This window comes from Lygodium microphyllum, chromosome 2 (genome assembly GCF_053477565.2).
Source record: "Lygodium microphyllum isolate KBCC chromosome 2, Lygodium_microphyllum_v1.1.10, whole genome shotgun sequence".
Classification (NCBI taxonomy): Eukaryota; Viridiplantae; Streptophyta; class Polypodiopsida; order Schizaeales; family Lygodiaceae; genus Lygodium; species Lygodium microphyllum.
The window spans coordinates 36,517,810-36,531,707 of NC_141136.1; the positions used below are offsets into that span (position 1 = coordinate 36,517,810).

General features: G+C 40.8%; 1 pseudogene; it reads left to right on the forward strand.

Annotated features, from left to right (window-relative positions):
• Window positions 1–3,535: 3,535 nt before the first annotated feature.
• Window positions 3,536–13,627, forward strand: LOC148039614 (uncharacterized; annotated as a pseudogene).
• The last annotated feature ends 271 nt before the right edge of the window (window positions 13,628–13,898 follow it).

The window sequence follows — 13,898 nt, forward strand, 5'->3', positions numbered from 1 at the left end:
TCATCAACATAAATGACAAGTAGCATAATACCTTTCTCTGTTTTTCTCACATAAAGTGAGAAATCTGCCTTGGAAATCTGAAAGCCAATAGTGACAAGATACTGTCCTATCTTGTCAGACCATGCTCTGGGTGCTTCAAGCCATACAAGGCTTTCTTCAACCTGCAGACAAACTCAGGGTGAACATCATGCATATAACCTGGTGGCTGCTCCATATAGACCTCTTCTTGCAAATCACCATGCAAGAAGGTATTCTTTACATCCATCTGATGTACAGGCCATCCCTTTGATGTAGCCATAGCAATGATTGCTCTTACGGTTGCCATCCTTGCAACCGGACTGAATGTTTCTTCATAATCAATGCCATATGTTTGTGCATACCCCTTGACTACTAATCTTGCCTTGTATCTGTTCACAGAACCATCTGCATTGTGCTTCACCTTATAAACCCACTTACAGTCAATTGCATTTTTATCTTTAGGCAAAGGTACCAATTCCCATGTAGCATTTGCTTCCAAGGCATCCATTTCTTCATCCATGGCTTTCTCCCATTTTTCTTTTTCCATGGCTTGCTCAAAAGAAGTGGGTTCTAGTTCTTGTATCACTTTGACCATATATGCATAGTGAATGGCTGTAAATCCATCATATTTCAGCCTATCCACAGGATACCTAGCTCTCGTAGACCTGCGCAAAGTAGGTTCACTCCCAGGTGCTCTCAAAACATCCCTGGTCTTCCTTACTCCAAGTGTAACAATAGAAGGAATACCCAACTCATCATCAATGCTCTGTTCTGAGCCACTGGATTCACCATCCACATAAGAGTGACCTGCATTCACATCAAACATGGGCTGATCAACCTTCTCTTTTCCTTTTCGTGATACCTGCATACCACTATCTGCATTACTTTGAGAATATTTTCCCGATCTCAATCTACCTGTCCATGGCGAAGAATGTGAACCACTGCTAGAGGATGCTCCAAGTCCACTAATATTTTGTGACTGCTGCTGTGAATTCTGTGCAGCATTACCATTTTGTGCATCTACATCATCAATCACATTTACTGGTTTATACCAGCTACTCATCTCATCAAAAACAACATCTCTGCTCACTGTAAACTTACGAGTAGAAGGGTTATAACATCTATACCCTTTTTGCTGCAGAGAGTAACCAATAAAGATGCACTTCTCAGCTTTTGGATCCAACTTGGATCTCAACTCATCTGGCACATGTACATAGGCAATGCAACCAAAAATTTTCAAATGAGAAATATCTAGTTTCCTACCAGTATACCTCTCCTCTGGAGTCATTCCATGTATTGCTGCAGTGGGAGTCCTGTTCATTATGTAGACTGCTGTAGCAACTGCTTCAGCCCAATAAAAATCTGGCAAGTCTTTTTCATTGAGCATGGCACGAGATACCTCTCCAATATGCGTGTTTTTCCTTTCTGCAATTCCATTTTGTTGTGGGGTATGACTGCATGAATATTGCTGCTTTATGCCATGCTCCTGCAGGAACCTTGCAAACTCATTTGAGAGGTACTCTCCCCCTCCATCTGACCTTAGGCATTTTATTTGCAGACCTGTTTCTTTTTCAACCATAGCTTTAAGAGTTTTGAAATGCCCAAAAACTTCACTTTTCTTTTTCATAAAATACACCCAAAATTTTCTGCTATAGTCATCAATAAAACTGACAAAATAATGACAGCCTCCAAGAGATGCAGCTTTAGTAGTCCACACATCAGAGTGGATTAATTCCAATGGCTTCTTACTCTCTTGAACATGTCTAGGAAATGGTTTCCTTGCCTGTTTTCCAAATTGACAGGCTTCACATACCTTATGCATTTCTGCAATCTTGAATTTGGGCAATCCTGCAACAATATTTTGGGCCTACATTGATTTAAGTCGCTGTACATTAACATGACCAATGCGTTTATGCCAGATATCAATATCTGCAACTACACCGGTCCCATGTGCAAACATTGCTACACTCAATTCAGACATGTTTGCATCCAATGTAAACATTCTACCCTTCTTCTTTCCTTTTGCTATCAAGCAACCTTTATTTTTTATATCCTCAACAAAGCATCCATGAGGATTAAATTTGACCTGCAAGCCTTGTTCAACCATTTGACCAACAGAAACCAGATTCTTGGTGATATTCGGGACATGAAATACATCGGACAAGTATTTCTTTTTCCCATCCTACATAGACAAAGGAATTTTTCCAATCTGCACAATAGGATGTGCAGTATCATCACCAGTCTCCACAAATCCTGGTTTTTCCATTTTTCTTGCATCTTCCATCCATTTTGCATGACCTGTCATGTGGTTTGATGCACCTGAGTCAACATACCATACATCATTGCTTTCTTCTGCACTTGTCACAGAATTATTCATGTGCTGCACCATAAACAAGTGCTCATTTCTGTCATCACCCTGTCTACTAGAAGATGCATAATTCCCTTGTTGTAGTTTTCCATTCATGATGTCATTCTGCTTTTTATAGCAATCTTTAGCCATATGACCCATTTTACCACAGTAGTAGCATTCAACATTACTGTTTGCATTTTGGCCTCTTTGCCATCCACCACGACCTCTTTGGCTCCCCCTGCCTCTAGAGTTACCACGTCCTCCTCCATAGGACTGGTTTTCTTGAGTTTGCTGCATATTCTGATTTCTACCACGGTCTCCTCTACCTCTGCCTCTACCTCTTCCAGCATTTAAGTAGAAGACAGCTTCTTTTGAAGTTCCTCCTGAAGAAGATGCACCACCATTTCTCTGCTCCTCAGAAATTAGAAGAGCAATCAACTCCTCAAAATCAGGAAATCTTTCACGGACGGAAATGGATATTCGGAACTGTGCATAATCCTTTCCTAGACCATTCAAGGTCACAGAAACTAAATCATCATCTTCCACTGGTGACCCAATGGAAACAAGTGCATCTGCAATCTTCTTCACCTTCATGTGGTAGTCATTGATGCTCATATTTTCTCTTTGCACATTGTGCAACTCTTGCTTGAGCTACATTTTCCTGGCTTGCATATTTGTGCTATACATTTTTGACAAAGTATCCCATGCCTCCTTTGGCGTACTTGCATCCTGAATATGCACAATCATAGAGTCTGAAATACTGATAGATAGCCAGTACATAACTTTCCTAGCTCTCTCATGCCATGCTTTGAATGCCTGCATTTGCTGTTGATTGGGAACATCAGGAAGAACTGGTTCTTCTTCATTTCCTGCAACAAATTCCCAATATCCTTTTCCCATAAGGAAATTCATCATTCTAAACTTCCATGCTTGGAAGTTGTTCTTGTCAAGCTTTTCAGTGACAATCTGTGAAAGAGAATCAGACGCCATTACAGAACACTGCAAAAAATTCTGTCACTGCAAAAAACACAGCTTCACCCTCACAAGGGAAAATCTGCAAAACTGGCGAAAGTGGTATTTGACCACACAATCACTTCCTAGTGACGATTTTGCATCAACAGGCAACAGGGATGAGAAGATCGATTACCATCTACCTTGGATCTTGCAATGGAGGTTCCTGAAGTTGAAAAGCTAAGGGCTACAACAGAGGTCATTAAGGAAGAGCATCCAGTCCTCCTCACAGAAGCTCCACTGAGTCCCAAGGCCAATAGAGAGAAGATGACACAAATAATGTTTGATACATTCAATGTGCGTGCTATAACTGCTAGATATTTTTCTTGTGATATAAGGAATCGTCATTGCTCAGATCAACATCTTTTTCATGCCATAAGGACTTGCAATTTTTGAGATTAGCAACTTTTTGTCAGATAAGCAGATTGTACTTGCTCAGATCAACAACTTAACTGATAAGGCCACAGACAGTCACCATAGGGCTTCTCCCAATTCCCTCTTTCAGGATGTGTTTTCACAAAGGAAGCTGCATATAAGATTCTTATCTAATGCAAATGCTTGGTGGACTAAAGGTATGCAGAACATAGAAGAAGACTACTAGTTGATCCTCATGCCATGGAGGAGCCCATAGGTCATTAGTAGACATCGACAATCCATTGTCTCAAAATCCAAACAGTGTTTAGAGCCAGTACTTTCTGAATGCTGAGATAGAAAGGACAACTGACATGGATCTTACACGCTTGTATCCAGAGCATGAGAGTTTCTTCCAAAATTCTTATTGCCAGGCCATGCTACGTAGGATTTTACTATTATGGTCACTTACGCACCCTCACTACAACTATCAATAAGGGATGCATGAATTACTTGCTCCACTTCTTTATGTTCTTCATATTGATATTATGCACCTCTCGCAAATTAAGCAGCAAAATGAAGACCTTTTTTATGACAGGTTTGAGGGCCACTGCTATCTTATATCCTGGGAAATAGAAAGCAGCAAACTAGCCAACATATGATGTTCTATAACATATATGCCGTGCCCAACAGTAAACGTTGTGAAGAATGGTAAGAGATTAGGACCCCTTGTGATGAACCCCACTTGAAGGTGGACGAGACAGGTCTTGATTTCAAAATCATGGTGTTAGGAAGTGACACATATGGAGCTGAAGGAGAGCTTGGTGCTCTTCTATCTGCTAGGTTTGTTGAACATGATGCCTATATAATGTTTGATGCTTTCATGACTGGGAAAGGTTGGGGAGTCAAAATGGCAGAGTACTTTTTACCCACAAATGGGTCTACCTCTATCACTGGTCTGTCTCCTGTGCTTGAAGCATCGTACTCAATCCATAGAGTCCTGGCTGCTGCTGCTGACTTGACACTGTATAACTATCTCATGGAGCTCTGGGTGGAACCATAGTTTTTTGCTATGAGATGGTTGAGGGTTCTTTTTGGTAGAGAATTTGACCTTGATAAGATTCTTTTGTTGTGGGATGGAATCTTTTTGGTGGTGAACAAAAATGAATCTTGGACAAGCAAGGAAGGCACTGGTAGTTTTTAGCATTCATCAAGGAGCGATTTTGTTTTGGCAGTAGTAGTGTCTATGCTTTTGTACCTACAGCAGACACTATTAGCTGCTCCAAGTGCCACAGATTGTCTTAAGAAACTCTTGAATTTTCCTTCTGATACTGATGTCGAGATTCTTATCGAGAGTGCAAAACTACTTACACGAGTGGTTGAGCACACAACTAGGATTGTACCTTCTTCAGGGCAGTTTATGGCTATGTATGAAAATGGAAAATCTAGTTGAGCAACGAGATCTTCCTGAGGGTAGACACTATGCAGTTTGGGAGGATCCATTAAAAAAAAACCATACTACTTGTTTGCTTTAGTGTCTGGGCCACTTTTCTGGGGAAAAAGGAGGTGTGTTGTAGGCCTGGGGAAGAGGAGGAAAAAAAGAGACTACTTTGATTCAGACTTTAAAAAAATTTCTTGGATTCAGAGGACAGTTCAAATAGTAGCTTAGATTATGAAACATCGGACATGGTGGTTGCAGAGATGAAAGCGTGCACATAGTTTATTTTATTACTGTACTATCTGAGGTTGTAAGCGCACATTTTAGACAATCTTCATCATACAGTACTGATCAGCAAACAACCTACAGAGTGTTCCTCTCTCTAAAATAGCAAGAGTCTAGTCTTCAGCATACAGATTATCTTGGTGCTTCCTATATAGTACTGATCAATAGACAACCTGTAGATCATCTCTCTCTGAAATAGCAAGAGTCTCTTCAACATATAACATATTAGCTCAATGGTAAGGTGGATGATGATAAGAAGCTGGCCTAAGAAATTCTTACACCAAGTCACTGATACAGTTTGAGTTTATAGCATGAGAAGATTGATTATATTGTAGCTCCATATGAGGCTGATGCATAGATGACCTTCTTGTCAATAAATGGTCTTGTGGACATTGTGATAACAGAGGACTCTGACATGATACCATTTGGATGTCTGAAGGTTATGTTCAAGATGCACAAATATGGCCAAGGTGTTGAATTTTAGTGCGACGACCTTGTGAAAAATAGAGATTTGAACTTTACAAGCTTTACCAAGCAGATGCTAATGGAGATGTGTATTCTGAGTCGTTGTGATTATCTGCCCCATCACTGTTTGATAAAAGCATCTAACCATGTATAATCTTCTTCCACAATGTTTGACTAACTTCTAACGACAGTTCTATTCTTGCTTTCTAACTCTTGTACAAGAGAGGCTGGAGTCATCCTGGGAGCTCTTATGCCCTGATGTTTCATAAGCATGTACAAGGGCCTCAGGAGAGAGCTGTTGTAGCTCATGTCCAATTCTGACTCCATGAGTAAATGCAGTACTTTTCACAGGTTCAAAAGGAACTTCTTCAAGTGCAGCCCCTGTAGAGCTTCCACCAGTGCTACAAGCCACTTGACCAACAGGTTGACATATTATATAAGCCTTCAACTAAACCTGAAGTAATAGACGTCTTTGTCAAGACGTTTACTGGAGATGCTCCCAATCAGATGTAGCTGACTGTATGTCTCATATTATCTGAAATTGAGCTTTCAAATTGAATCTGATCTCGCTATATTGATCTTCTATCTTGAAATTTGTCAAGGTCTTCTGTAGATGCGACTTTTCTTTCAAAAACCCTTTGACATCTTTGGTGAACCCGACGTGAAAGCATTGCATTTAAATTTTAGGATGAGAGATACTTCAACATCAGTTTCAGCCTCTTTTACGATTCCTGCTTTGTCCTCTACTTCAGCTTCATCATTGACTTCTTCTTCAAGTACTTCTACGGATGATTTAAAGCAGATTTTGCAAAATATGTCTATGTATATGTAGCTTCAAAATCAGCATACATAATTGTACATGTAACAGAAGCAGCAGTTACATCAACAACAGTTGTCTCAGCAAAGGCAACTATATTCGGAGCAAGAGAATGCAAACAACGCGACTAAGGCGATTGAAGCAATTGAGAATGAAAATAAGCTATTTGATGGCTGTAATGTTTCGACTTATTTGAAGACGTATGAGATCAAGATGGGATTTTTTGGAGTACCAACAGGACTTATGAGTAAATATTTCCTTCGCCTTGTCAGACCCACCTTGAGGGTAAAAGTGACTGATCTTTTCCTTCAAAATTTGCATTGGCAAGATTTTAAGAAGGCCTTGGAAGAGGAGTATTTTCTTGAGGACTTTGGGATGGCTACACGGCGATCATTTTGAGAGTGGATCTACATGCCAAACAAAGGTCTAGCTGCTTCAAAATTGATACGAGAATTTGAAGAGAGGTATAGTTAGCTTGATGCCATTGAACAAAGAGCATCGTATGTTGAGAAAGTTGAGCTTTTCTTGCAAGCTGCAGATCCTGCTCTTCAGGAAGAATTAGGAGAGCTTCTTGAGGATCGCACGAAGCCTATGGGTCTTAAAACAGATTGGCAAGATGCCCAGGATGCGATCTCGACTTTGACCAAGAGGCAGATATGAAAGACCTGCCTACAGAATGGATCCATGACATTGGCGCCATCTTCTGCTCCTATGCCGACTTCTATCCCTGTCATTTCTTCTCTTCCTGAACCAATTACTTGGCCTATGCCAGTGCCTACTATTTCTAATCCTCCTGTTCCAAGACCGATGCTGGCTCCTTCTGCTCCAAAACCATCCACTCTGTTAGTTCCTTCCTCTCTTGATGACATAATCAAAGGCATAACGGATTTGACACTGGAGTCAGTTAAAGCAGAATTGGTGGGGAAATTGAAAAAGCTGTTTGCTTCAACTGCGCCTACTATTTCTTCTAGTGCTCCTATTGCACCTATAGGAGTGCTCCTAGTGTACTTAGGAGAGATCGAATATGTATTTGGTGTGATAGTACAGACCATCAACATTGCAGGGATTGTGAATCTTTTCAAGATACAAGGAGGAAGAATTTGGTATTTTGGGGACAAGATGGCAAGATCTGGTTGATTGAAACAGGAGCTCCGCTTGCTACCAATTTTGGGAAAGGCGGAATGAAGAAATTAGTAGATGATATGACTGCTATATTTCTTATGTGGCAGCTAGAGGAGATGCTTTTGCATATGGAGTCCAGATTGAGAAAGGTTTAGAGAATCAGTCAGCATTATGGACCTAAGCTATGGAGACGGAAAACAAGGGGAAAATTCAACAGACTATTTTGACTAGTGCAGGTTCTAGCATCAGATCTGAGACAGGTTGGGATTCGCCTGTTGACAGGTACACTATTTATGCCTACTTGGCTAAGTCTCACGGAGCAGATGTACTTGTTGAGGAGAAGTCTAAGAGAGATGAAGAGAATCCAAATGTAGCTAAAAATACTAGAGGGGGTGAGTTTGTTACTCCACGTACTGCAGGGCCGTCTTTGAGACCAAGGCCAGAACGACAGATGGAAGATGCTCAAAAGAAAGAAAAGAGGCAAGAGCCTAGAGAGAGAAAGCAGCCAGGGTTTAGATTGATGTCCGATATTGAGACATCTACGGACATGAAGAAGATCTTTAATGACAAAATACTTGGCAGTGAGGTGGCTTTTACTATTTCTAAGGTTTTGGGCATCTCGAAAAGAGAGTTTCAAGATCAGTTCCAAGAAGTCCTGAAGAGAAAAAGACATGCATTTCCTACTACTGATACACAAGGAGTTTTGATTGGGGAGTTGGATGAGGACGAGGATGAGGTTATGGTTGAAAATGCTTCTATTTTTCCGCAAACAGAGAAGAGGGTTCAGCCTATGCATTATGCTGAAACTGATGAGCCTATCTTGGTACCACGTAGTCATTTTTTGCGGAGTCATTGGGCTAGGGCAACTACAAAAACAATGGTAAACATTGGAGAGAAACATGTGCCTTATGTTGCTTTGGTGGATCATGGTTAAGAGATTAATCTCATAGTTCGTGGAGTTTATGAAAGTAATAGATGGCCTATGAATGCAGAGCATGGGTGGCGTATGAGAGCCGCCAGCAATACTGCAGGTGATTTGTATGCTACCTATCCTAGTGTCAGGATTTCTATTGGAGATATAGAGGAGGATTTTCATTTCTTTGTGCAAGATTCATGCTCCTATCCCATAATTCTTGGACAGCCATTCATCACAGAGATGCACATGGAGACAAAAGTGATGGATGATGGATCTGCTTATGCACAGATTCGCAGTTTAGATGGTATGAGAGTAGTCCAGTTTATGGCTGTGTGTGTAAATCATGCTAGAAACATGGATACTCTTTGAGATGCACCTTTGCCCACTGTGAGGGATTCGGGTTTTCATTAGGTACCGCAGACGACGGTGGTACAGAGCAAAGGAGAATGGAGTTCTCGCCTCCTAGCAGCAGTGTTTTCTCCTCCAATTTTGTTGGAATTTAAGCAAACAGTTCGATGAGTTATCAGAAGATTTCTAAGTTGCCTAGAGCTTCCAGGCAGTACATATGCAGGAATGAGAAAAAATTGAAAAATGCAGGTATTTTAGAGGATGATGAGCATATAGATGGGATGTATGATAGTATGGTTTGTGCAAATACGATGACAGAGATGGAAAATATGCTGAAAACTGATATACAGAGTTGTTATAGTAATGTATTAGTGTAGTCCCTGGACATGTTTCATGAAATTTCAGATTTTGTGTCATAGATAGAGTTAGAGGTTGAGGTGACTCAGCAAAAAGTGTTGAGTGCTGAAGAAATTCAGCAAACAGAGTTTTCGGCTGATTATGATCAACCTCCAAAGACATAGAGGGCTGAAAACTTTCAGCCAACAGAGTGTACTACTGAAATATTTTAGCATCCAGAGTTTAGGGATGTTCCTATGCAGTCCATAGAGTAGAGGGCTGAGGATATTCAGCCACCAGACTGCAGAATTGTTGATTTACAGTAAGATTTGAGTAATGCAGAGGATCATAATGAAGCAAGGGTTGATACAAAATACAAGACTGTGGATAAGAAGGTGAAGCCAGTAGCTGGACCGCTTCCATCTAACAGTGATCAACAAATAGAGAGGGCTGCCAAGCAGCTAATTTTGAGGAATCCAGAGCATATAGGCCATAAGTTTTCAACAGAGACTCTTGCTGAATTAAAAATTGGAAATGGTGATTTCTTGCTACCCTCAGAGAAGAAATGCTTTCAGGATATGCTTGAGCGACATGGAAGGGGGTTTGCTTTTTTCTCGCATGAGATTGGATGTGTGAATCCATATATTATTGCCCCTATGGTGATCTTTACTATTCCTCATTATCCATGGAACCTCCGACCTATTCCAGTGCCTAGGGCACACTTGCCAAAGTTAATTGACTTGTTGAATGAGAAAATCAGGATGGGAATCCTAGAGCCATCATCTGCACCATACTCAAATAGGTGGTTTACAGTTCCAAAGAAGAATGGTACTCTCCAATTTATACAGGACATGCAGCCAGTAAACAGAGTTACTATCAGAAATATTGGTATAGGTCCAATTGTGGATGAGTTTGCAGAAGCATTTGTTGGGCGTGCCATCTATTCTTTAGGTGACTTGTATTCGGGATATGATCAGCTTTAGCTAGCTTTGGAAAGCAGGGACAGAACCACTATGAGAAATCCTATTGGGCTTGTCAGGATGTGTACCTTGCCTCAAGGTGCCATTAATTCTATTGTGCATATGATGAATGCCGTGCATAAGGTCCTTCGTGAGTATATGCCTTTCTTGGATGATGTGCCCATTAAGGGGTGTGCAGAAGAAGAGAAGAATGAGAGTCTAAATGAGCAGGGATGCAGATACTTTGTGGCTGATCATATTTCAGCTTGTGAAAAGATTTTGGCCAGGTTAGAAGAAGTGAACTTGACACTATCAGGGCAAAAATCTATTTTTGGAGTAAATGAGGTTGTCATTGTTGGACATATGTGTGGGTATTATGGCAGGAAACCTTCACCTAAGAAGGTGGATGCTATAGGCAAGATTACGAAGTATTATTCTACCACTTCAGAGGTACGGAGATTTATTGGAGCTTGTGTGTTTTACATGATTTGGATACCCCATTTTGCACACATAGCAGATTGTTTATATTAGCTGCTTTGAAAGGGGCAGAAATTTTATTGGGATGAGAGCCACACTAGAGCCATGCAAAAATTGAAGAATTTATTGCAGATTGCTCCTACTCTCAAGAAAGTGGATTATAATTGCAGAAGGCCTATTGTATTGACAATTGACACTAGTCCAATTAGCATAGGTTGGGCTGTGGGTCAAGATGATGCAGATGGAAACATGTATGCTATTCGGTTTGGAGCGAAAGTCCTAAATGAGAGATAGAGGAGGTATCCGCAAATCAAGAGGGAGTTACTGGGAATTGTTACGGCTCTCAAATGTGACAAGGAGCACTTTATTGAAGCCTCAGTTGTGGTAGAGACAGATTGCTTGCCATTGATAGGTATGATTACGAGTTTCTCTACTCCGGATATAGCTATGCTGAGATGGATTGCATACATCGAATCATTAAATCCAGAATTTAAACACATAGTAGTGAAGGATAATCCAGTGGCGGATATGCTATCTAGAGCCAGATATGATGATGAGGAGACACTACTTGCAAAAGAGGATGATGCAAAAATTTCAGCCGCTATGGTTGATCATGTTTGCCATGTCTATGATATTGTGGCTTTTATAGAAGAACTCTATGTTGGATATTGGTTTGCAGATTGGAAAATATCTTAGTACACTAAGCAAAAGAGATGAATGGACAGATGAAGAGTTCAAGACGATAAGAAGAAAAGCCTATGGTTATTTTCTCAAGGACGGATTTCTTTGGAAGCACCCAAAGAAAAGAGGTGGATTACCCTTGTGAGTTGTCTGCGATAAAGAGACCCAGTTACAGGTGATGAGGGAGTTTCATGAGAGTCCTTGGGCTGGTCATAGAGGAGTGTGGGCTACTTATGAGAAAATCAAGGAAAAATATTGGTGGAAAGGCATATACAGAGATGTTTCTCGCTTTGTAGAGACTTGCAGAGATTGTCAGATGTATTCCATAGTGTGTCATCGAGATGAGCTTCATCCGACCTATCCTCTATGCATTCATTATAAGTGGATAGTTGACTTGGTTACTATGCCTATGGGTCTATGGCAGATGAGATATATTGTTTTGGCTAGAGAGGATCTTACCAATCATGTTGAGGGTAGACCTTTGAGAACGAAGACCACTAGTGCAGTGTGTAAATTCTTATTGAAAGAAATTTTTTGCAAGTATGGCTGTGTTGGTAAGATCACTACAAATCGCGGTGAATTGGATGCAGATGAAGCTAGGGAGTTTTTTTCTCAACTAGGAATCAAGTTGGCTCTAACCACAGCATACAATCCAAAGGGAAATGGGAAGAGTGAAAGAGGGCATCTGCTGATAGTGAAAGCATTAGCCAAAGCATGCAGAGGACAGATTGGAGAATGGCCAAGACTTCTACCATTTGCTTTGTGGGCTGATTGTACGACTCATAGTGTTACCACAGGATATATGCCCGCAGAGTTGATGTATGGTAAGAAACCAGTTATGCCGACTGAGACTTGTGCTTTGACTTGGTCAGTTTTACCTTGGCAGGAGGATTTGATGAGAGAAGAGCTCTTAGCTCTTCAGATCCGGCAATTGGAGAGAAGACCAGAGGATATTCAGCTAGCTATTGACAGGTTGAAGGTTGCTAGACTAAGAAATAAGGACAGGTTTGATAGCAGGCATCGCTTGCGGCCCAAGAGCAATAGAAGAGGGAGACTGGGTATTAGCCTTTGATAGCAGCCTTGAAAATCAGCATACTGCACTTCAAAAGATGGTGAAAAGATTTTTTGGTCCGTACATATTCAGACATGTCTTTGATAATGCAACATATGAGCTGACAGAATTGGATGGGACAGTGCTTAGAGTGCCTATTGCAAGAAAAAGAATCAAGATTTTTAAGAAAAGAGATAATGAGGATTATGCATTGGAAGAAATTGCAAGAGAAGAGCAACGAGAAGAAACTCCAATAGAAGAGATAGATGATATGACAGATAACCTTGTTGTTATACTGGAAATCCACAATGAAGAGATTGATCTGTTCGTGGAACTTGACGACAATGATCATGGGTAGTTGGCCCATCCGGAGGATGTGCAGGATCAGAGGGGGTGGATGTCATACTGCTGCGCATCAGAAGTAAACCACCAAAAAGTTGTGTGTGTGACATTTGTTACTTTGTACATACTTAGCCGTTGTGTTTGCATTTTTGTTCTGCGTGAGCAGTATAGTGGAGAGAGGTTTGGAAGTGAATATATTTGTGGGAAGCATAGTGGTGGATATGTTTGGGAAGTTTGGCTCAGTTTCAGAAGCATTAGAAGATCGATTACCATCTACCTTGGATCTTGCAATGGAGGTTCCTGAAGTTGAAAAGCTAAGGGCTGCAACAAAGGTCATTAAGGAAGAGCATCCAGTCCTCCTCACAGAAGTTCCACTGAATCCCAAGGCCAATAGAGAGAAGATGACACAAATAATGTTTGATACATTCAATGTGCCTGCTATAACTGCTGGATATTTTTCTTGTGATATAAGGAATCTTCGTTGCTCAGATCAACATCTTTTCCATGCCATAAGGACTTGCAGTTTTTGAGATTAGCAACTTTTTGTCAGATAAGCAGATTGCAGTTTCTCAGATCAACAACTTAACTGATAAGGCCACAAATAGTCACCACAGGGCTTCTCCCAATTCCTTCTTTCAGGATGTGTTTTCACAAAGGTAGCTGCATATAAGATTCTTATCTAATGAAAATGCTTGGTGGACTAAAGGTATGCAAAACTCAGAAGAAGATTGCTAGTTGATCCTCATGCCATGGAGGAGCCCATAGATCATTAGCAGACATCGACAATCCATTGTCTCAAAATCCAGACAATGTTTGGAGCCAATACTTTCAGAATGTTGAGATAGAAAGGAGGCAAACATACTAGGAATATGCATAAGAAGTCTGGTAGGAGACGCAGGAGTGAGCCCTTCGCATTGGTCCATTTGGATGC